Genomic DNA, 24,484 nt, shown 5'->3' on the forward strand with positions numbered 1-24,484 from the left:
TCCGCCACCGGCCACCGTAAACATTCAATTAACTGCCACAAAGATTCTGCTGCCCTAGCCCCTAGGACACGTAACTTGTCAATATTCAATTTACTTCCGAAAACATACTTATCGGACTGATTTCATTTAACTATGTATGTACCCAGATAATATTATGTAATATTTATCCGAAGACACAATCATAAAACATTATTACTATTATGATGACATGTATCGTATACGTTGCGGCGGTTGAGAGCCTGCCACAGATAGTTAGAGAGACAATTGAAAACTCAGTTATTACGTGGTACGAGCTTTATTTTCACACCTCCGCGTTACACTCGGTACTGGTGCTGCTGGTGTTGTGCAACAAGAGTCACTGGCCTGGGAACCTGATCCAGGCGAACGGCACGTAGATGTTGCACGTGTATTGCCTCCGGCGGCAGCTCGCCGGGCAGTTGGAAGGCCACGGGTGAGCAGGGTGTGCACGTGGTCGGGGTCAGCCCGCGATTTTTGGTAGTGTGCACGTGGTCGCCCGGCGGCAGCTCGCCGGCAGTCGGTCGGGTCAGCACACCCCGACGATGGTGGTGCGCAGCTGGACGTGGTCGGGAGGCAGCTCTCCCGTCTGTTCATACGGCACCGTGATCCGCACCGTAGAAGCAGGCCCGCTGTAGAGAAAGTGGACGCCTCAGGGTTATTACGTGGTACGCTTTATAATAGAAGGTACGCTCGTTATGCAACAAGAAGACTGGCCTGGGGAACTCCGATCCAGGCGAACGGCACGTAGATGTTGCACGTGGCTGGCTCCGGCGGCAGCTCGCCGGGCAGTTGGAAGGCCACGTGGGTGAGCAGGGTGTGCACGTGGTCGGGGTCAGCTCCCGCGACGTTGGTAGTGTGCACGTGGTCGGCTCCGGCGGCAGCTCGCCGGCAGTCGGTCGGGGTCAGCACACCCGACGATGGTGGTGCGCAGCTGGACGTGGTCGGGAGGCAGCTCTCCGTCTGTCTGCTACGGCACCGTGATCCGCACCGTACAGCAGGCACGCCGTAGAGGAAAGGGCACGTGCCGTGAGGAAGAAGAAGAAGAAGAACCCTAGTGGGAAAACAACGATGTGTGTGACAATATGTAGTGCCACGGCCAAAGATAATAGTTCAAAGGCGGAGGTCGCGTTGCACGCCTATTTATGCAGGCGCCATTCGGACGTACGTCAGTGCAATGACATATCATTGCAACGATGATGCTCATTGGTAGTTCTAATTGCGAGGGCGTTAATCATTCGCATTATAACCACAGAGTAATTAGAAAGACAATAGTAACGTTAACAGAGTATATATATATTAGTATAATTGGTAACGTTACAGTACCCCGCCGAAAAGACCAGGGTTTTACTTATATCTAAATATAAGTAAAATCCGTCTGCCTACCTAGCATTCTTGTTATTTCATCCTTTCATTACATCCCCTAACATTCATCTCTAACAAACTGTCTAGCATCAAAATATTTGATCGAGACCCTGTTGACCAGAAAGTACTTTATAATATTCAAAGACTCTCCTAAAACAACAAAAGAATATTTGTACCATACTACAAAATTCGAAATACTAAGTAGAAGATGTTATAAAATGGCAAGATACTATGTATGTCGCACAGATATCGTGGTGAAGTGAAAATGTGAAATGTTTGTATAAGTTATAGAAATAGTGTATAATTAGTTAGTTAAAATTTTAAATAAAAGTATAATATTTTAAATGGTAGATAATATAGTTGTAAAAAAAAGTATAGTTTAATATTTATAGTTAGTAAGTTTCAAGTCTTTGATATGCCAGGTACCAAGTGGATTACCGTTCATATCAGCCAAATCATAAACTAAAGGTGATTTTTAGCAACAATTACACATTTAATATATTTAGGTGCAAGTTTTTATTAAAATGTTTATCTTTATCACTTTGATAAAATGTTCTCCATACTACATCACCAACATTAAATTCAGCAGGTTTTTTCCTTAAGTTATAGTTAGCACTATTCCTTTTATGCGCTTGCAAAAGTAAAGACTGAACTTTGTTAAATATACTAGATAATACGCCTAAGTTTTCAGCATAATGATCTCGAGGTATGAAAAACAATGTCCTGGTCCACGTTAGTGTCTATGTAGTGTGAACCACAAGTGACTAATTCACGACCATGCACTAGAAACGAGGGAGTGTAGCCAGTAACCTCATTAACTGAGTTGTTAATCGCGAATTGTATTTTAGGGAATCAAGAGATCCCATACTCGCTGATCATTTTCAATAAAGGTGGAAATAGCGGTCATGATAGTCTTGTTGTAGCGTTCGACAGTGTTTACATGAGGAGTATATTTAGGTGTAAAATGTATGTTTGGAACTTTGTACTTTTCTAACATATGTTTCAAGGTTGAGCTAATAAATTGCCTTCCATTATCCATAAGAATGGTTGATGGAATGCCATGTACAAGGAAAACATTTTCTTCTAGAATTTTTGTAATAATTTCCGCGGTAGCGTTTTAATGGAAAAAGTAGACAATATTTGGAAAACAACAAGTAACTACAAAGATATAACAATTTTGTTTTCTAGTACAAGGTAGAGGTCCAATGAGATCTATACTTAGCATTTGAAATGGTCTGGAACATGACTTAGGTCTGCCCATTTCACCCAAGGTGGAGTGGTTTTGATGTTTGTGAGAAATACAAATATCGCAAGAAGAGACAAAATCGGCTACACTAGAATGCATTCCTGGCCAGTAGTATTTTTGTGCCGCCTCTCTGTATGTTTTAAAAATACCTAGATGTCCAGCTAAAGGGTTACTATGGTTTTCGGAAATAATAGATGACCGAAGTTCCTGAGGTACAACTTCCTTCCATTCAAATTCAGTATTTAGAACACATTTAGATTTCATATAACGATAAAGACGATTATTTTTTATAATGTAATTAGGAAATGATGTTGGAGAATTTTGACAACCGTGAAAGATATTTAGGTACCATTCATCAGCTGTATTTGTAGTATTTATGGAAGTATCTATAGCACTAAGCTGCATAGGACAAGAACGAGACAAAGCATCAGGAATAACATTATCAGAACCTTTACGATGTTTGATATCAAATGAAAATGCAGAGAGACGGACACCCCAGCGAGCAAGCCGTCCAGTAGGGTTGTTAAGGTTTAGAAACCATTTTAGAGCTGAGTGATCTGTGTAGACAGTAAATTTTGTACCAGTTTCAAGATAACATCGCCAGTGTTCCAAAGCAACTACGACTGCTAAAGCTTCGCGTTCAGTAATGCTGTAATTACGCTCCTGAGGGGACAGTGATTTACTCATATAGGCAATAGGATGTTCTACGCCATCAATAGTTTGTGTGAGCAAAGCACCAACACCATAATCGCTAGCATCTGTGTGAACTTCGAAAGGCAGATCATAATTGGGACATGACAATATTGGGGCTTGAACTAGACAATCCTTTAGTTTATTGAAAGATTCTTCCGCCTCTAGAGACCAAATGAAGGGTTTAGCCTTCTTACTTGTAGAAGTAAGTTTATTGAGGGGACCAGCAATAGAACTAAAGTTTGGAACAAACCTACGATACCAAGATGCAGTGCCTAGAAAACGTTTAACTTCCTTAGGATTGGTAGGTACAGGGAAATTAAGAATGGCATCGACTTTACCAGGATCGACTTGAAGACCATTAGAATTAACAACATAACCCAAATATTTAAGTTCAGTACGGAAAAAATTTGATTTAGTAAAGTTAATAGTCAAATTTGCAGATTTTAATTTATTATGGACGCGTAAAAGCATAGCCATATGGTGATCAAAGTTAGGTGACACAACAATTATATCATCTAAGAAAACGAAAACAGAATTCTCAAATTCAGGGCCATAAAATAAAATATCAACTAGCCGTTGTTGAGTAGCAGGCGCGTTGGTAAGACCAAAAGGAGTAGTTACGAACCTAAACGAACCTCGAGATGGTATATAAAATGCTGTTTTATCGCGATCACATTTCTCAATAGGTATTTGCCAAAACGCTTTCGAAAGATCAATAGAACTTAAGTAACAAGCATTACTCAAATTATCTAAAATTTCTGACATATATGGTAATTTATAAGCATCTTTTTTAGTAACTGAATTTAATTTACGACTGTCCAAGCAAAATCTCAATTTTCCATCTTTTTTAGGCGTTAGTAAAACAGGTGAACACCAAGGACTCTCACAGGGTTCTACAACACCGAGTGCTAACATTTCATCCAACTCATTACATAACACACGTTGTTTTTCTGGAGAAAGTCTATAGTAACGCTGTCGTATTGGCGGTGAGTTGCCAGTGTCAATGTGGTGTGTGATGAGATGTGTTCTGCCTAGACCTCGCTTTTCAGCAGAAATAGAATTAAATAGTTCAATAGTATTGTCAGCGCTTAGACGCTGTGATTTAGTTAAATCATCATACGATAACAATTTAGCGGTGTTATCCTTTACAAAAGAAATGCTACTAGTTTCAGAATTACCCATGGTTATGGATTTTAAGTATTTGGGACAAATTTCAAACTTCGACCAAAAATCAACACCTAATATTAAATATGATGACACAGAAGGTATCACATAAGCTTTAAGAATGTGAAAATTATTTTCAAAACTAATTGGAATGTTAATAAAACCTATAGGATACAACCGTTGACCACCCGCGGCAACAAAGTATGTATCACTATTGCGTGGGCACAACTTAAAACCGGCTGATACCAATAATTTGTGTGAATTGTTCCCCAGTATAGTCACTGAAGAACCAGAATCTAATAAAGCACAAATAGAAATTTCACCAATTTTTACGTTCACATATGGACGTGAATCATTATCAGGTTTACGTTCCCAGATTGAAGTAATATTATAAGTAGAAAAAAATATTTTAATAGTGGAAAGCCAATGTTCCCAGTCTTCTTTATCGAAATTATTATTTTTAGAAGTAATAACATCACAACAATCTGGCGTTACAAGTTTTTTGGACTCGAATTAGAATGACACTTCACACAATTAGGAAAAATAACACCTTTAGTACCGCATTTAAAACAAATCGGAAATCTGTCTTGTTTACAATTTGCTAGCGTATGGTCATTAGTGCGGCAGCGGGGACAGTTCCTACCTGAGTGGCTTTTGTTCTCGGGCGATAAGCGGCCGACCGGTTTACTTGGATTAGTAGATGTATATATAGGGTTAGTTTGTGTGTTTGTTTGTTGATTAAAATTATTAGATTTATTAGAATTATGATATCGTGTAAATTTATTAATTTGGTTATTAGTGTATTTATTATATTTATTTTTGTATGCCAAATCGGGAGCTAAAGTGTTATTAGTAATAGGTGGTGGTTTGTGATATTGTGCAGTCATACATTGTACATTTTCAAAAGTTTTACAGACCAAACGAAGTTCTTCGATAGTGGAAATTGTAGAACAAGCAATAACATTAGAATAACAAGGCCGAATATTATGTAGTAAGATTTCTAATTTTTCAGATTCAGATAATTTTTTAGAAAGACGAGAAAAAAGTTCTGACATTATAGATAAATAAATAGTAATGTTTTCAGATTCATCTTGTGTACGATTGCGAATTTCTGACACTAAACGATAGTCGTAATCGAACTGACCAAAATCCTCTATCAGCAATTTAGACAATTGGTCCCAATCTTTAATTTTATTCCTAACATTACGGAACCAATGTAAGGCATTACCATAAAAAATTCGGTAGCACATTTTAAGAGATCCGTAGAGGATATATTTCTACAAGTTTTAAAATCCTCGACTTTTTGCAACAATATCCTAACACAAGTAGAACCATCGTATTTCAATAGTCTAAAATCGGACATACGAATGCGCTCGCATAAATAAGGTGCAACTTGAATATTATCGGCAGATGTGGGTAAATTTGAATCTATACTTGAGTTTAACTTATTGAGTCTATTATCTAAATTATTGTAATCACTAAGAATGGAATGTAAAGATTTTTTGTCGTCAGAAGTTAAGGGTTTAATTCTACGTATTCTATGATATATATGATTTGACAAAGCAGTAATGCGTTTAAAAATACTTTGATCAAATTTAGTTTCTAGGTTTAGTAGTTTGGATTTAAATTCTGCAAGGGACAAATTTAAACCATTTAAGTCAATATTAACATCTATTCCTGATTCATCAATATCATCGGATGGATATAAAATTGATAATTTATGAATCTGTTTACGTAATTGCAATACTGTAGTACCCGGGTCTTCACCACGGATCATAACCTCATAGCTAAGTTCGTTTTTATTTAATAGAAAAAAAGTAATTGGGTGAGTGGCCATTATAAAGATTGCAATTGAATAGATTAATAATGGATATATGAGAACTAATAAGTTAAATTAAAGTTGAGAAATTATTACGAGAAAAAAAAATTGGAGGGTAGTCAGACAAAAATTGCGAACAATGCACTTACGAATGATTATTAAATTTATAGCACTTTAACACGTTTTTTTACACTTCACTTATGGAAAGAAAACTGACTCACCTGTTCGCAATTAGTGGTGACCGTTCGCTTACACAGTAGTAGACTGTGCAACCTGACTGTGAGGAGTACCGAGTAGTAATTTGGAGATGCAAAAAACCCACGTAATAACTAAATTAGGCGCCACTGCGGCGGTTGAGTTGCCTGCCCGCAGATAGTTAGGAGAGACAATTGAAAACTCAGGGTTATTACGTGGTACGAGCTTTATTTTCACACCTCCGCGTTACACTCGGTACTGGTTGCTGGTGTTATGCAACAAGAGTCACTGGCCTGGGGAACTCCGATCCAGGCGAACGGCACGTAGATGTTGCACGTGGCTGGCTCCGGCGGCAGCTCGCCGGGCAGTTGGAAGGCCACGTGGGTGAGCAGGGTGTGCACGTGGTCGGGGTCAGCTCCCGCGACGTTGGTAGTGTGCACGTGGTCGGCTCCGGCGGCAGCTCGCCGGCAGTCGGTCGGGGTCAGCACACCCGACGATGGTGGTGCGCAGCTGGACGTGGTCGGGAGGCAGCTCTCCCGTCTGTCTGCTACGGCACCGTGATCCGCACCGTACAAGCAGGCACGCCGTAGAGGAAAGGGCACGCCGTGAGGAAGAAGGCACGCCGTATAATAGAAGGCACGCCGTAAAGAAGAAGAAGAACCTGGGGAACTCCGATCCAGGCGAACGGCACGTAGATGTTGCACGTGGCTGGCTCCGGCGGCAGCTCGCCGGGCAGTTGGAAGGCCACGTGGGTGAGCAGGGTGTGCACGTGGTCGGGGTCAGCTCCCGCGACGTTGGTAGTGTGCACGTGGTCGGCTCCGGCGGCAGCTCGCCGGCAGTCGGTCGGGGTCAGCACACCCGACGATGGTGGTGCGCAGCTGGACGTGGTCGGGAGGCAGCTCTCCCGTCTGTCTGCTACGGCACCGTGATCCGCACCGTACAGCAGGCACGCCGTAGAGGAAAGGGCACGCCGTGAGGAAGAAGAAGAAGAAGAACCCTAGCGGGAACAACGATGTGTGTGACAATATGTAGTGCCACGGCCAAAGATAATAGTTAAAAAAGGCGGGAGGTCGCGTTGCACGCCTATTTATGCAGGCGCCATTCGGACGTACGTCAGTGCAATGACAATTCATTGCAACGATGATGCTCATTGGTAGTTCTAATTGCGAGGGCGTTAATCATTCGCATTATAACCACAGACTATTTAGAAAGACAATAGTAACGTTAACAGAGTATAATATATTAGTATATTTGGTAACGTTACAACGTGTTATCAACTATTTCAGGACATATAAAAGCGGAAGCTGCCTCATATCTACTTTAGGATTTACCATCTAGAATTCCCCTTTTATTATTTACAATGAAGTCACATACTAATATTACCCATTACTAAATTGAAATCACTCATAAAAATAAATCCTAGAATACAATTAATGTAATTTATAGATTATTGTTAATTATTTATTAGGATCTTGATGACGTGTTTAGAAATGCAATAAAAGGTATAAAACATTAAGTAACAATTCACCACAATAAATATCAATTATAATTAAGTCACATTCGCCAATCACTGCGATATGCAATCATTCACAACTAATTGCATCATTAGTGTGAAAATAGAACGGCTAAAGAATGCACCGAGTAATAAAGGACGAATAAATTTTACAAACTGTGGCATAAATAACTACTGCATGTATTTGAATTTAGGATTTCGTAACAGTTTGGTATTCTATTGGAAATATCCAATAGAAGCTGATCGATTAAAATTAGAATATAAAATACAATATTATTTTTATTACACAAAGCGATGTGTCACCAGAGTTATATTTAAAATTCATTATAAAATAAATTAATTTTACTATAATGCCTAATTTTAAAAGTTTTTTTCCGGAAGTCCGTTTTAAATTATTTTTTTTAAGAACGTGTGGTAGCCTGACAAGGGCCTGCTTATACAAACACAATGGAGTTTTGGATGAACGCTTTAAGCGCACGGAACTCTTGAAAATTAAGCGACCCCGCTAAGGGCAACCCGTTAACGGGTTTCGAACCTAGACACGGGATGGTCACTGGTAGAGGATGAAACATCAACGGTTATGAGAACTTCAAGCATTAAAAGATATTATAAGCAGCTTAATAACATGGGATTTACCACATTGTCATTTTGGGGAAGCAAGAGCGATGCACATGCAATATCTACTGTAATTCAAAATCCAGCAGATGTTACTACTTACTGCCTATGAGCCAAAACCTGAACATCAGACTAAATCATTATGTCATTCTGTTTAAAAAATGTAGACAATAGAAAACATAATAGATGTTCCTCAATTTAAATACAGAAAGTGTAGTGACTGTCCCCCCATCCAAGGACTACGCTCGTATGGATGTCCAGTCTAAAATTAGCAACCACGCAGTTCTGTCGCCTCTCATGCCAGGTACGGCAAACTTACATATGCTAATTGCGCCATTCTTTCTTTCTTTGGTACCGCCAACCTTTTCAAGTTTTACTCAGTTCGGAAACCAACTTAATTTAAGACAATTTACGTCGGTTCATTCAATTCAATATAAGGGAGTGGCTGGTAAAATAAAAACGAACTTTTTTAAATCGCACCACGGGATAAACATTTTCGCTAAACGGGCAAACAAAAATTACAACTAACTGAACACCATCTTTTTTTTAAATCGGTTGTAAGTACATCGTTTTTTAGTGTAAAGAACATTGGCATTTCGTCGAGCCTGGCCGGTGAGGTACAGACTTCGAACTACAGATCGAAGAATCCATAAGTGAAACGTTTTTATTTTTAAATATAAATGTGTATCATCGTGAAAATTTAAATATTATTTCCACCCTCCATTAAAAAAAATGTGCTTAAATGCTAATCTGTGTTTTGTCACTTTAAAAATAATAAAGTAACGACTAACAACATGACAAAGCGGTTATTAATTAAGGCACTGATTAGTGACGCTAATAACTAATACACAAGGGGTAAGTATCGAAGTACTTAACGGAAAGGAAAGGGTAACAATATCTTCAACTTGATTATGAAAGAAACCGTAGAAGCTGGATTCGAAAATGTTTGAAGAATTTAATTAACTTTTATGTACAAGTTACCCACATAAATAACTGAACTATTCAAAATCTCAAATTGCCTGTCCACTTTTGTGTTCTTATCAATACTTCTTTTCGTCACAAAAATAAAATAAAATGCATTTTTATTTCACAAACAAAAATAAATCAATTTAATTTAACATCTGTAAGTGATTTCTAGTTTTGAATTTATTTTTGTGGCTGATTGCTACTAATTTATTAACCGACTTCAAATGAAAGAGGTATGTAATCTATTTGTCGTAATTTGTATATTTGTTCAGCGATCATTTTTAGCTCCATGGTTCAATTTAAATATTTTTTTTACGTTGGATTTTGTATATCTTTGAAATCACGCACAACGACCCACCCTACTACGGGCTAAATGCGGAAAAAGGAGCATAGAATATCCTTGAAATAGTCCCATTTAATTTTATTACAATTCTAAGACTCGGTCAGGCACCCATAAATAATTAAAAAAAAGATTTTCATGATTTTTTGTTTTCGATTTATTATAGCTTCAGCGTAATGATTTCTTATGTTTACTCGAATTTGATTGATTTTATCGCGGTTTCCATATTATAATTTTCTCCCTGCTATTCGAAAACTTCGCAGCCTTCGTGGTTGACATTAAAATCATTGTTCTTTGAACATGAATATCGAAGATTTATTTATTTATTGGTGTGATAAGATGCATCAGGGGTCTCCTCCAAATAAAAAAGGATGTTTTTTTTTTTATTATTTAACATTGGTTTAAATTAAATGTGTTTTATAACTAATAAAAAAACAAAATTAAAACTTTCCAAAAACCACTACAATCCAAAAAATAATTGAACTTTATATCAGATTCAATTACTTACTTTTCGGATTGTAATAGTTTTTTGTATGGGTGTTTTTCGACTTACGACCTGTCAATATTTTCGCTTGGTAATTTTGTTATTTCCTCTCTAGTGTTCATTAATGTGTTTGTTATTAATTTATGTGTTTGTTATACGCAGTCAAAAATATATTATAATTTTTTTTAACCAAAGATTATTGAAGAGGGAATTGGAACTTGCCTGTAGTATAAAATATGTCTGAAGACTAATTTAGTGAAATCAACAATGCTTACTTACACTTAGTGCAATTTGGAAAAAATACCACGTCTAAAAAAGAAGTATAATTTTTGCTCCGTAGCCGTTTCAAACCTTCCTTGCAGAATAACAATGAATTCAATTGTAATGTAAACAATAGAAAAGTTCCAGAGCCATTAAAGTTACCTGGTTTTTACCTGACAGCTGACGGTCAGCCGTCCAAACAAAAACATAGATTAACATTACGGCACTGCTATCAACGCCGGTGCAATGAACGTTACCGGACTGCTATTACGATGACTGTAACGTGCATTTACAGTACATTTTAATCTATGTTCCCCTGGTACATCATAGATTATAAGAAGTCAAATTAGTTTTGTTCGTTCCAAAAACCGTCATCAATGGCTGTCCAATATTGGAATTTATGTCTTTTATAGAACAGACTAGCCCGCTATCGTCATCATGGGGTGCATAATATAAACATTGCATATATGGAAATATATTTCACAAGTTAGTATTCGGAAATAAAGACTTCACCTCTAAACTACCTAATTCAAATTGAATTAATATTTTCAATTACTGCAATTCAAATTAATTTCTAATAATACATCAATTTCCTAAAAGAAAACTTTATTGAAATGTTCCCCAAAAAAAATGATCCGAATTATCACATACCTAATAGAAATAGTAAAAGAAAATCGTATGTAACCACAGCTCATCGCAATATAATCTTTATAGCTTATACATAAGTGCATAAAATATAACAACTAAATACATACCCGCAGTACTACGCACTGCATTTATTCCAACCTATAGGCCAAATAGCTATATTTCCAATTTCAATTTTAACACGTTGAAGTCGAATATTACTGTCACAAAATAATTCAAATACCCTACATTAAAAACACCGTTGTTATTAAACGTTATAAAAATGCATCGACATTGAGAATAATGTAAACACAATATTCCGCATTCAATTAAGTAGGTAGGTAGTTAACTTTCTTCCACATTATTCGGATCGTTAAGATAATGAAATCGGGTCCTATACCCTACATTAATTGAAAAAGATATCAAAGTTTATTTTTTTAATACATCGCGTGTAAAAGAAATTAAACTCACCCAAAAATATTCTCGTACCGAGCAACCACCTCACATAACTGCAGTTCCACTAGAATGACCAGACGTCATCAACTCTCACTCACAAAATATTAATTAATGTCTACGTACTGTTATTAAGCGAAACAATTGCTATATTTCGCGAAGTAGTTCGCGCGGCGGGTTCGCGGAGACACTGTGACACGTGCGCGCGCTCCGGCGTTGCCGTGCGATATGACTTCCAAACTGGAATACCCTTCGACGCTTGGATTTGTCGAACTTCGCCGCTCGTAATTCAACTGATTTTAATTTGTTATCCTTGTACCATATTATTATTTCATGGTAGCCTGGAAATTAGGAATAATTTTTAATTTTACATTAAGTAAAAACAAAATCATACTTTATATTAAAAAATATTGTTGAGAATGCGAAAAAAATAAACTTGCCTATGTAAGTAAGAATATTTTTATTTTATTTCCCTTTGACATGCGAGAATGGCTAAACCGATATCAATGTAGCTTTTACCATCTATAATAAACGAAATTGCTGTCATTAAAAAAAATACGACGATGAGCAGTTAACATCTATACTTATAATAAATCTGTAGAGAGGTCAATTCTGTACATGAAATATATTTCCAAAATAACTATCAGGGGGTGATTAGGGATCGATACTGATGCCAAAAATGCAATTAGTAAAATTTTTGTCTGTCTGTCTGTCTGTCTGTCTGTATAACCGTTATAGAAACAAAAACTACTCGACGGATTTTAACGAAACTTGGTACAATTATTTTTCATACTCCTGTGCTGGTTATAGTATACTTTTCATCACGCTACAATTAATAGGAGCAGAGCAGTGAAGGGAAATGTTGGGAAAACGGGAGAAGTTACTCCATTTTTTAAGCTTCCGTCGCGTGTGCAACCTTAATGGTTAAAGCTACATAGAAATCATGTATGACGGAAATGTTCTCCTTAAAATTATGTAAAAAATATCCCACGACAGCATATGTCTATCTTTTATGGTTGACTCACAATGACACGTGTAACTCCCGATAGCTTAGCAGTTCAAAGCTTTCTCATTATATTTGTTTACTAATCTTAGGAACTATCGGTCCAAACTGAAAAATTCTTTTTGCGTTGGATAGCCCTTTATTTGTGGATTGCTATAGGCTATATATCATCACGGTATACTCAATAGGAGCGGAGCAGCAATGGCTAATCTCTGGAACTACCGGTCCAAACTGAAAAATTCTTTTTGCGTTGGATAGCCCTTTGTTCGTGGAGTGCTCTAAGTTATATATCATCACGCTATGACCAAAGGAGCGGAGCAGTAATGGCTAATCTTAGGAACTACCAGTTTGAACTGAAAAATTCGTTTTGTGTTGGATAGCCCTTTATTTGTGGGGTGCTATAGGCTGTATATCATCACGCTATGACCAATAGGAGCGGAGCAGTAATGAAACATGTTACAAATACGGGGACAATTTATTCGTTTTGAGAGCTTCCGTTGCGTGCGCTGCGTAAACGGTTAAAGTTATGCAACAATGATGTATGTGTCGGGATTATTCCTCTTAAAAAGTTCAAAAAAAATATATTATAAAACAAAGTCCCCCGCTGTATCCGTTTGCCTGAAAGTCTTAAACTCAAAAACTACCCAACGTATTAAGATAAAATTTGGTATGGAGACAGTTTGAGACCCTGGGAAGAACATAGGCTCCCGGGAAACTACTACTTTTATAATGGAAAACTTTAGCCTGAAAAACTTTATAACGCGAGCGGAGCCGCGAGCAAAAGCTAGTTGCAAATAAAATTCCGCGCGTAAAGTCGTCACAGGTTTAATATAAAATGAGATTTGCTTTCTATAGTTGTCATAATCATGTGCGCGCGCCAGCTCGTAGCGTCCGACTGTATCTTTTATTATCATTCAACATTATCATCTCTCTATCAGATGTCGCGGTGCCATTTCTATTTTCTTCATACAATTCTTTACGTGTAGTGTGTCTGGCACGTCTAAATACTACCTAGTCTACACATTACATAAATGAATAAATCTGCATTTTGTATGTCTTTCTTCGCTTATCTCCAAAAAGATTGTAACGATTTTGAGATGACGTTCATAAGCACGTAGTCTTGTAGATAACTAATCAGTTAAATGTAGACCGTAAAATTGTCAATATAAAAAAATATAAATCTCTAGAAAGGATGAAGACAGCTGTCTTTTATTTCTTAATTATTTCAACATTCAAGGCTTATGATTTATTACCATTACGTCAGATAAAGTTCTAAGTCACATAAAAACAACTCGGAGCCCTTTGGCCTCTTTTTATCCCTTTTATCTATTAGAACAGAAGAGTTGTCTCTACCCATTAATCAATATTATTATCCCCGATAAAGTCGAAAACATATCTCTAAGCAAACGTCATGAAAAGACGGTTGAACGAGCGTTGGTGCGTTACGTTAACACAATCATCATAATGGCTTGCTACTAGGGGTCGCAATACCGGACCATTTTTCAAAACCGGTATTTTCGGTATTGACCTAAAATAAATTCCGGTATTCCGGTATTTTCGGTATTTCCGGTATTTGAAGATATTAGAAAAATAGGAAATATACATTTAAGTTAGTAATTAAATGTAAAATTTTAATGACAGCTTAGTGGTTAGTTAAAGGCTGAATGAAAAAAGATTATTTTCGTAAGCCAACGTTCATGCCGTTCTGATTTCTGAGAGCTGGCTCAAACCTCACTTTCCTTCTACCCTTTACCCTCTCCCTGGTTTCATTTTGATTAGAAATGATCGAGTTGACAGGAGAGGGGGCGGAGTCGCTATATATTTACGTAGCGACCTGAAATATAAAACTGTAATATCTTCCTCTGCTTCTTAATCTGCTTATGCGAAATTTCTGTTTCTTGAGGTTTGGGTCAAGAGAGTGAAAACCTTACTAGGTGTTATTTACTGTCCCCTATCTCTTGCTTACTTCTCCAGTCTGGAAACAGTTCTGGAATCTATATAATCAGAATATGCTCATCACATCATCATGGGTGGATCATCATGGATCTCGTAAACTCCTTACTGTCCTTGATTCTGCTAAACTGCATGTCCTACCACTGCAAGCCACCCGCCATAATATGGATGGTCTCGACACTTGTCTTGACATTATCCTCACCTCTGCTCCTTCCCCTGTTTTCTCCCACGGTCAATTTCCCGCTCCTGGCTTCACTCACCATGATCTCATCTACATGCCTTACTCCCTAAAACCTCCCAAGTTCCCCTCTACGATATTGCACTTGCGTAGTTTTGGTCGCATTGATGCGGTTAAGCTGAAAGGAGACGCTGCTAACTTTAACTGGGATCACCTATTGGCAGCCACCTCTGTTGACGATAAAGTCGCAATTTTTAACCGCGCTGTCACTGCACTCTTTGATACCCATGCCCCTTTAAAGAAAATTAAATTAAAACGTCCTCCTGCACCATGGATTACACATGGAGTTAGGATGGCGATGAGACGAAGGGATCGGGCTTTTCGCCAGTACAGAAGAGATCGTTCGGAGGAGAACTGGTGCCTTTTTAAGACTGCAAGGAATCGGTGTAACCAGATGGTACGTAATGCTAAACGCCGACATATTCTCAATAATATTTCTTCTTACTCGCCAGCCAGTATCTGGAGATTCCTCGGAACTCTGGGTATTGGCAAAGTTAAAAACATAGATCTCCATGGTGCGACTATTGGTTTGGATGACATTAATTAACATTTCACATCTATTACCATGATTGATCACCAAACTAGGCGTCGTACCATGGATTTCTTAGCGCGTCTATCCAGGCCTAACATTAATACTTTTCATTTTTCTTCTGTGCCGTTGGGTAAAATTAGAAAAGTCATCCTGTCCATTAAATCCAATGCCACTGGCTGTGACAACATCAGTCGTCGCATGATAATCCCTATCCTGGACCAAATTCTACCAATAATGTCCCATATCATTAAAGCCTCCCTAAGCACTGGTATCTTTCCGTCTTTGTGGCGGAGGGCTATTGCTATCCCTCTTCCTAAAATCCCTAACCCATCACTTGCTAAGCATTTCCGTCCCATATCCATTCTCCTTTTCTCTTGAAAGTGCTCGAGACCTGTGCTCACAAGCAACTGTCGGAGCATGTGCACCGAAACAACCTACTGTGCCCACTCCAGTCAGGCTTCAGGCCTGGCCATAGCACTATTACTGCACTCCTCAAAGTGACTGGCGATATTAGGGCGGGCATGGAGGATTTCAATGTCACTGTTTTGGCTTTGGTTGATTTTTCCAACGCCTTCAATACAGTCAATCACGACATTCTTCTTGCAAACCTCTCCCACCTTATGATCTCGCCCACGGCACTGAATTGGTTCTCGTCATATCTTCAGGGACGCCAATAGTTGGTGCGCCTAGACGATTCTACGTCTAGCTGGTGTGATATAGACTGTGGCGTCCCTCAAGGCGGCATAATCTCCCCATTATTGTTCTCTATTTTCATAAACCTCTTAACACAAAATCTTCAATGTGCGTACCATCTGTATGCTGATGACTTGCAAATTTATTCTCAGGAGCAAGTCGATTGTGTATCCGCAGCTGTAGATAGGATAAATAAGGACAATTTTGGCCTTTCAGTAAACCCCGCGAAATTGCCATGAAATACCATGCCATTATTGTAGGCAGCTCAAGGCTTTTAAACAGGTTGTATTTTACATCTATTCCCCCTGGTATGTTTCTCAGCTTTGTTTATCTGACAGCTTGCTGTTTGTTCAGCTTTGTTAATCTGACAGCCAACTAGATTCAAGTTGTATCACAATATTAGCCAATCACAGCGGCCCTACGTCTACGCACTGCGAAGGCTGCCATGGCGTCAGCACTAAGAAACAGACTTGTTATCACAGCAATGCTCCGTCCTTAGATAAATAACGTCTATGAATAATTAGGATAGACTTTAAAGAACAAAAAATATTTCTAATACTTAAGTTCTAATAAAAATAACAATTAACAGTTAACACCGCTATGCTTAGAACAAAACAAAAGTAGCAATATAGCGATAAACCATGTATTTTGCTCGCTCTTTATAGAATACGAGTATACACCTATACGAATGAATGAAATTGCAAGCAGCTTAAATTATTGCGATTTAAAACTCGAGAAATTAATAATTATACACACATTTTGTACTGAATTTTATAAAAATAAAATACCGAAAATCCCGGTATTTGTAAAATCAATACCGGTATTTTGAAGTTCTTAATTTGATCCGGTATTCCGGTATTTTCGAAATCCGGGATACCGGTTTGCGACCCCTACTTGCTACCCTTGGTTATCTTTGTTTTTATAAAATAGACCGCGCTGTTCGTCTTAGACCCTGTCAGTAAGTAGTCTGTGTTCGCCCACTTAGCGACCCCAGAGGACTCTTTCGGCCGCATACCTACAGACGACCTCTAAGTAACCGAGAGTGAATGGTATCGATTATTGTAACGCGTGATTTTAGGGATCTATTTTCTTATTTTTAATTCTAATTTTATCCCAATTACCTAATTTTGACATCTATGTACTAAGCCTTAGGTTCTAGACCAATGACGTTTTCCAAAACATCTTAGTTCTAGACTCGATTTTCAACCAATTTATTTTGTGAATTTTCTGTTCGAAATCTCAAGTGTCCGGATTGTAATTTGTGTCCGACATAGCGATAGATACAAGTTTCGCCACTGCCTACCCCTCCTACAAGAGTGTAATACATAGTTTAATTCTGCCAATTCATAATACAAAACAATTGCGTCAGAGTTAATGAAATAAGAAAACAGTTTGATACAATGTACCATAAAACGCGGCACACGGTTGTTTTCACTCTAATTACCGACTTAATCATAATCGCACATTATGCGCGGACTGGCTCTCAAAACCAACAGAGTTATCCGACGACAATGGATGACGCACTGCATCTCCCGCGACCAGGACCGCACTCATGGCTTATTATTTAGTGGGTCTTTCTCGCACGGGCAGACAACGTGAGATTCTTCCTGTAATGTCCCGCTGTGCATTTTTCCAGCAAAAAAAGTAGGTACTGTTGTGAAATACACAGAAAACTTGATTTAATCAATGACTAGTGTAAATAAATCATGGAAACCAGACATATGAAATGAACTGCGCTAATCGATCACAGCTTCGTGTTAGTGTTTGTAAGTCGCGTAGGATGTGTAATTAAACGAATAAGTAAACCGATTCATTCATTAACCGCCATGGACATTTTTGCATAAACCTACACACAAAACAATTATACAACAAATTGCTTTAACATATTTATTATTAAACCATGTTGCTTTTTTTCAAAAATAAGTACATTAAAAAAAGAGTATACCAGTCTTTTGGTCATGAAAAGAAAACGAATTTAGCTTGAAAGATCTCACTAAAAATGCCATAAAACGGCATAAACGGCTGTGGTAATAATTTATTTTATTTATAATCAACGGAGCCACTGCTCGCGGCTTCACGCGTGTAATGAGTTTCCCGGTACAAAAGTCGCTAAAATTGTGAATCCAGCGACATTCATTAAAAAAATAGATTAAATAATTCCATTATTTCCCATGAGAGCTCCCATGAGAGAGTTACGGGGATAGAAAGTGGTTAAGGCTGTGTGTTAATCCGCGACATACTCCCGTTTGCCAAAATGTCATCCAAATCCAATTAAGTAGTTGTCTCTGCGTTTACTTCTAACGAATATCCAAACATTTTCGCATTTACAATAATAGTAATTAGGATTAATAAGATATTCGGAAATAAGATTACTAATATTTATTAAAAAAAATAATAATGTGTTATATTGATATGGTCACTTTAAAATTTGATTAGGCCTTAATAGTTTTTGTGGAAGAACTGCATCATGAGAAGTAGTATGCTGAAAAACGAGTATATAACTCGTTGTTCTCTCTTTATAGCTCTGTATGTAATATTTATCTGCGAGTATTTTTTATTAGAATCCCATATAATGCTTAAAAGTTTGCTCTACCGACGACAAACGGAATGCATCCTCCAACCGTCCCTGGTCGACACCGCGCGGCCGCTGTCGGACCGCGACACACCGTGAGAGCGGAAACATTGTGAAAACAAGCCAGAGTGTTATTGTACATTGTACATCAACTGGTCGCCAGACTTAGCACCCAACGACGGAATATCTCCAAACCTTCCCAAATTCCTATTCCTTTCCAAGGTTTGCAGAGTAGGTATTCATGATAGGTTTGGGAAGTGGGTATTTCTAGATGGTAGTCATCACATAACACAAAGGTTCCTACAACCTATCAAATAAACTAGATGTTTGCTAGAAGTAAACGCAGACACCGCTGAATGGGTAAGGATGAAATTTGGCAAACAGATCAGATTGCGGATTTCATATTTTAACAAAATTAACCGGAAAAAGACTAACGCAGACAAAGCGAGCAAGAATTAGCAGGAAATAAATATATTTTTTTTGGGAGCGCCCTGCTGTACATAACAGTCGGTCGGGATGGTTTTATTGAACAAACAGGGTGGTTTCGTGTATCGGAGCCGTAAACTTTTACAGCGGGTATAATGGACAGGCGGCTTTACACTGATCGAATTGATGGGGAGACATTGTACCTACAGGATACCAACTTTTACCATTTTCCTTCGTAATTTGATTTTCGTTTGAGACAGGATATTAGCTGAACCTGAACTCTAGATGTGAGTGATACGACTTATCATAAAATTGAGACAGGCCGACATAATGTTTATAGGTGGGTTATTTATTAAGGAAGGATTATCACTAGTCAACCGATAGCCTACTATACTTATCATTAGGTGCAATTTCCCGTGTTAGTATAAAAAACCATAAACAATACCAACATCACCCGAACTTTGAATTACAAAACAAACTACGACAGTGCATTGCGCTCATCACTCTGAGATATTACACGTCATTTGTTAAGTTTCAATGCCCATGTACTGACACTCATATACTTCCCACCAGCATATCTTACTCTTGTAAGGTGCAGGCTAGAACAGAATATCTATTTCAAAATTTGAACGAAATAAGTGCGCACAAAAGCGTTCATATAGGCCGCTTAGCTGCTAATATGGCGAGACCAAATATTGACGAACAAGATAACATACACGTCTCTATTCACTATGATAAGTTATTTTGCGGGAGTTCTTACATATTCCTATTTTACGTTTAAAATTATTAACAGACTTCAAAAAAGGAGGTGTTTATCAATTCGACACGTATTTTCTATTTGTTTTTATGTTTGTTATATGAGAACTCGGTATTTATGAACCGACTTGGAAATCTTTTTTTTATTCTAATATTTTTTTTATCCTTTTAATTTCAGATGTCTTTGGGAACCGCTTGCTAGATTATAATATTCCAAGATACGCATAGCGTAGGTTAGTCTGACGACCAAAGATCCCAAGGGATTTAAATGATATAAGGCATCAGTGGCGAAAGGTGAAATTTTCCGAAAAGGAACCCATTACAACATATAGGTACTAATAAGCATAAATGCGGTCTATAAATCTTTCTAATGATAAGTAGATTCTACATAAATTCTATATAAAGGGAAGCCGGCAGGAGTCGGGTTATATGGACTCTTCGCCACTGTAAGGCATGCCAGAACTCTCCACTCCTCGGGCAGTGTCTTCTGAAATTGTAATACAGCGGTCGTGCTAACATTCTTTAACAGAGAGCCTATTATTTTTTTCTCATTGTGAAATTGACAATCGATATAACGTTTTATTATGTAGTCAATGTCCATAATAGATTCCTAACTACTTAGCATAAATATACTGAGCGAAATACCACACGTAATAGAAGACTAAAGCGTATCTATTCAAATCGATTGAAATATTAAACATTGACAATGCCATTGCAAAGATCTAATTTCAAAATAAAAAGTGAACATCGTGTACCCGATCGAAAAAATATTCATTAAATTTCACTAGGAATGCAATGAATTTCAAGGATAAATTATAAAAAGAAGAAATATATTATTGTGTATTGTTGTGAATACCAGGAATGCATAAAACCGAAGAAATATTATTATAATACGTAAAGTATTGAAAATGAGCACGGCTGACATTATTCAATACTTCACGGTCAGGTTTAAATAATTCAAGATAAGGCGGCGACCACACGGTGCCGTTTTAATCCTACCTATAATATCCTTTACAATCTGTTTAAAATAGGGACAAAACAAGTACTTATATGTATTCTTGTTAGAATTTGGAAATTAAAATAAATTATTATATTGTACCTAATAGGTACCTATAGTTCATGCCTATTAATTAGTACCTATAGATCATCTTCGCCCCTTTTTCATGTTTCATTTTTAGGTGGTGTCGCACATGATTTTGACAATATGTTGCAGGAAGGATTTGACAGTTTTCGCGATCGACCTCCTTATCTGACAATTCTATTTGCATTATATCGAGGCTAGGATACAGAATATAAAAAAAAACATGCAACTTCCGTCAAACAAGTTTGGTCTTTTCAGTTTACGTACACATTACAATATTAACTAGGAAACTACAATACACATAACAATATTAACCTGAGACCTAAACAACAAATTTATATCAATAACAGCCCACACCGCTAAGGTATCGTTCTCTTAATAATTTAAACTCTACAGTCGTCAGCAACGGTGCAACTGGCTGTGTACATCGCCTAAACAGTTTATATTTCTCGCATGGCGGCGCCTTTGCGATCTCACTCCCCTACAATCAGAGGCGTGGTGTTGCGACACTCCGGCGCGGACCGAGATCCTTGATTAAATATGTATGGGTTCAGGGATAAATTGGGAATTCTGCATTGCTAGAGATAGAAAAGATATCATTTTGTCGAAATGTTTTGGCGAATTAGTTTGTTTACTTTGTTCGTATGGGGAGGAACTTGGTACTCTCGCGGTTATTTCCGTAATTTCGTTTTATGTTTTTTAATTAGGCCCAGTAATATAAGCGCGGGATGTAGTACAGCATAGCGTGTCTTTACTCAAGTTGACGTTTGCTAATCATCGAACAAATAACGAAGAAAAATAATCAAGTGCCATCTCAGAATATTTGTTTCAAGTCTTGTTACAGATAGGTTTTGGTATAATATTCACTAAACAACACTTGCATCCTAGGGGTCATGAATCCAATATTGCATGACTAAGTATATGCACTTAATTTGTTGACAAGGCATTGACATTAATATCCAGAAATTCCCTCTTATAACAGCTTACCTGTATTCGTAGTTCGGTACAACGACCCCTAACGCTAATGATAATTGCCCATTCCCATGTCCCAATTTCGGCAAACGTGTGTAAAAACAGTGAAGGCGGGGTGAGGCAGTCGTACGGCATATGCACGACATGCATTAATGGAATTACGGCAACAGGTGCGCCGGCCACCAATATGCCGTGAAACGAACTCAGAAGGTACCCACGGGGGCCCACTACCTCCTCAACAAGTGATTCGTAGTAACTTTGCTGCCAAATAATATAAATAATGAGTCTAGGATTGAGAGGGAGGCAGGAGGAGAGGGTTCTTAGCTTGTTTAGTAAGAGTAAGAATTTAGGATAACATGCCATGCTTATTATTTTACACGTAACATATTTAGTTAGATATGGTATATTTGTTACCCAGAAACCAATAAATTTGATTTATTTTTATAAATAAGTTGTTTACTTAATTGTCGACAGTTTACCTGATTATCTCAAACAACGGGAGCCTTACTCACATCAGAGAGGGTTTTCGCAGTTTCATTACAAGAATATTTGTCTCCATTTAATAACCTTTCTCCATTTAATAACCCGCATACATAAAAAAGTTCCTACACTGCGTCCGCCCCAGGCACCTTCCCCAAGGGTGGTGTCCGGGCGCGGCCGGACGTCCGAGTGCGCCCCGCCGGTGTATCGTTTTTATGCACGCCTATTGTTACAAATGCGTCACTGCAGGACAGGTGAGAAAAAAAACATAATGGATATAGATACAATATTTGTCCAGGTACAACTTGTTAAAAGGAAATCAGATGACGCGTAGTACAGAGGTGAAGATGTTCATGGGAAAAGAGTAATCACAATCAGGTTAACTATCTGCTTGCTTGCCCTTTCTGCTAAGTTAAACGCATCCTTGACGGGCCACTTAATTTTAAAATTTTCATAAAATCGTTTTATGAAATAGTAAATTGTAAATCCTTTGATTAAATTGCAACATATCACTACTTATAGTGAAATCTTATAATAAAAGAACTAAAGGAAAGTAGTATATTTTGTATTACAAAAATATAAGGATGGTAAGCTGTATTAGGACCATAGAACATATCGGGATATCATCGATCACGCTAGCTAAGGATAAAATAGTGCTCGAGTAAAAGCCAAAGATATTAATTAATACGTTTTGCATTATAGCCCATCGTTTCTCTTATGAATATATATACTTAGTATTTTTGTTTATTTTTTCTGTGCTAGAGATTTGAAACATGTTTACTTTGTAATTTTCAATTCATTATTGTACACAGCTTCGTAAAAACGATTTATCTCCAGTGCATGATTTAATGCTTAGATATCAATAAGTAATTATCACTTGAGCCATGTAGGTGGGCTCACTGACGCTAGTACAATGTTACTACGCAGTTTTAATTACAGCTTCTATAACACCAGATGGACGATCACAACAAATAAGATCAAAGGTAACAGAAATAGTTATTTGTCCGTTAACATATTACCTACTTATTTTTCCGCGCTATTTTTGTAATTCCTATTTTTAAGTTGTTAATTAAAATTATTACACAAATATTTTGTATCCGAAAGTCGAGTACATTATAAGAAATGTAACATATTTCCATTGTTTAATATTGATTAAAATTTTAATTACTCTACGTTGCTTTTTCGTATACAGTATAGTAGGTTACAACTTTTATGTACCACTGTGAAGAACAGTGCACCTAGTGACTGACTGAAGTATAATATAGAGCAGTGTACAGCAAAGCGGTTATTTTCTTTGTAATTATTGACTTAACATACATTAATTCTGGGTGGGGCTGTTGCTATATTTGCAGGTGATTGAAATTGTTTGAAAAATTTGTTCATCTCGTCAGTACAATACAAATTGTCTCATTAATTATAATAATTCATAGCGACCCGCCCCGAGTTCGCACGAGTAGCGAAGCATAATATATGTCAATATTTTTTATCGTACAAAACATTAATGAATTGTACACATAACCTCTTGAATTATTCCATCCATTGGTGAAAACCGTATGCAAATACTTTCGGTAGTTTTTGAGTTAATCGCGTTCAGACAGTCGCGGCGTATATAGGATAGCATAGTACAAATTATCATACACTACAAATATGCCTACACACATACACAGCCACTACGCGCAGCTTTTCCTGAGAATCCTGTGGTTCCCGGCTTCTAGACTATACACAACCAAAGCTCCACACTGCGCGAGTAAATCGCACGCGACGTGGGCGCGGATGCGGACACGGGTCGAGTTATGGTCATTATTATTTACAATTTATATGATTAGTGGCTCCGAACGCGCGGGCGGAGCGTGGGCGATTTGTTTACTCACTTAGTACGCCTGCCGTAACGCGTATTACTATTAGATTAGCATTCAATCATTCAAATGATTCAATACAGCAAATGGTTATTCGATGAGATATATTCTGAAAAAGGAATGATGATTAATATATGCTATGCGTAGTATATTAAAAAATAAATTAAAA

At 37.6% G+C, this 24,484-nt stretch overlaps 1 protein-coding gene across 1 annotated transcript in view; it reads right to left on the reverse strand.

Annotated features, from left to right (window-relative positions):
- LOC115455553 (GAS2-like protein 3) overlaps nt 1–12,063 on the reverse strand; it is a 121,254-nt gene extending 109,191 nt beyond the window's left edge. The window contains exon 1 of the mRNA XM_037447564.1: nt 11,772–12,063. The gene's annotated coding sequence lies outside the window, so the exon portion shown is untranslated. The remainder of the gene's footprint in view (nt 1–11,771) is intronic.
- Between the last annotated feature and the right edge of the window lie 12,421 nt (nt 12,064–24,484).

Source organism: Manduca sexta, chromosome 7 (assembly GCF_014839805.1).
Source record: "Manduca sexta isolate Smith_Timp_Sample1 chromosome 7, JHU_Msex_v1.0, whole genome shotgun sequence".
Lineage (NCBI taxonomy): Eukaryota > Metazoa > Arthropoda > Insecta > Lepidoptera > Sphingidae > Manduca > Manduca sexta.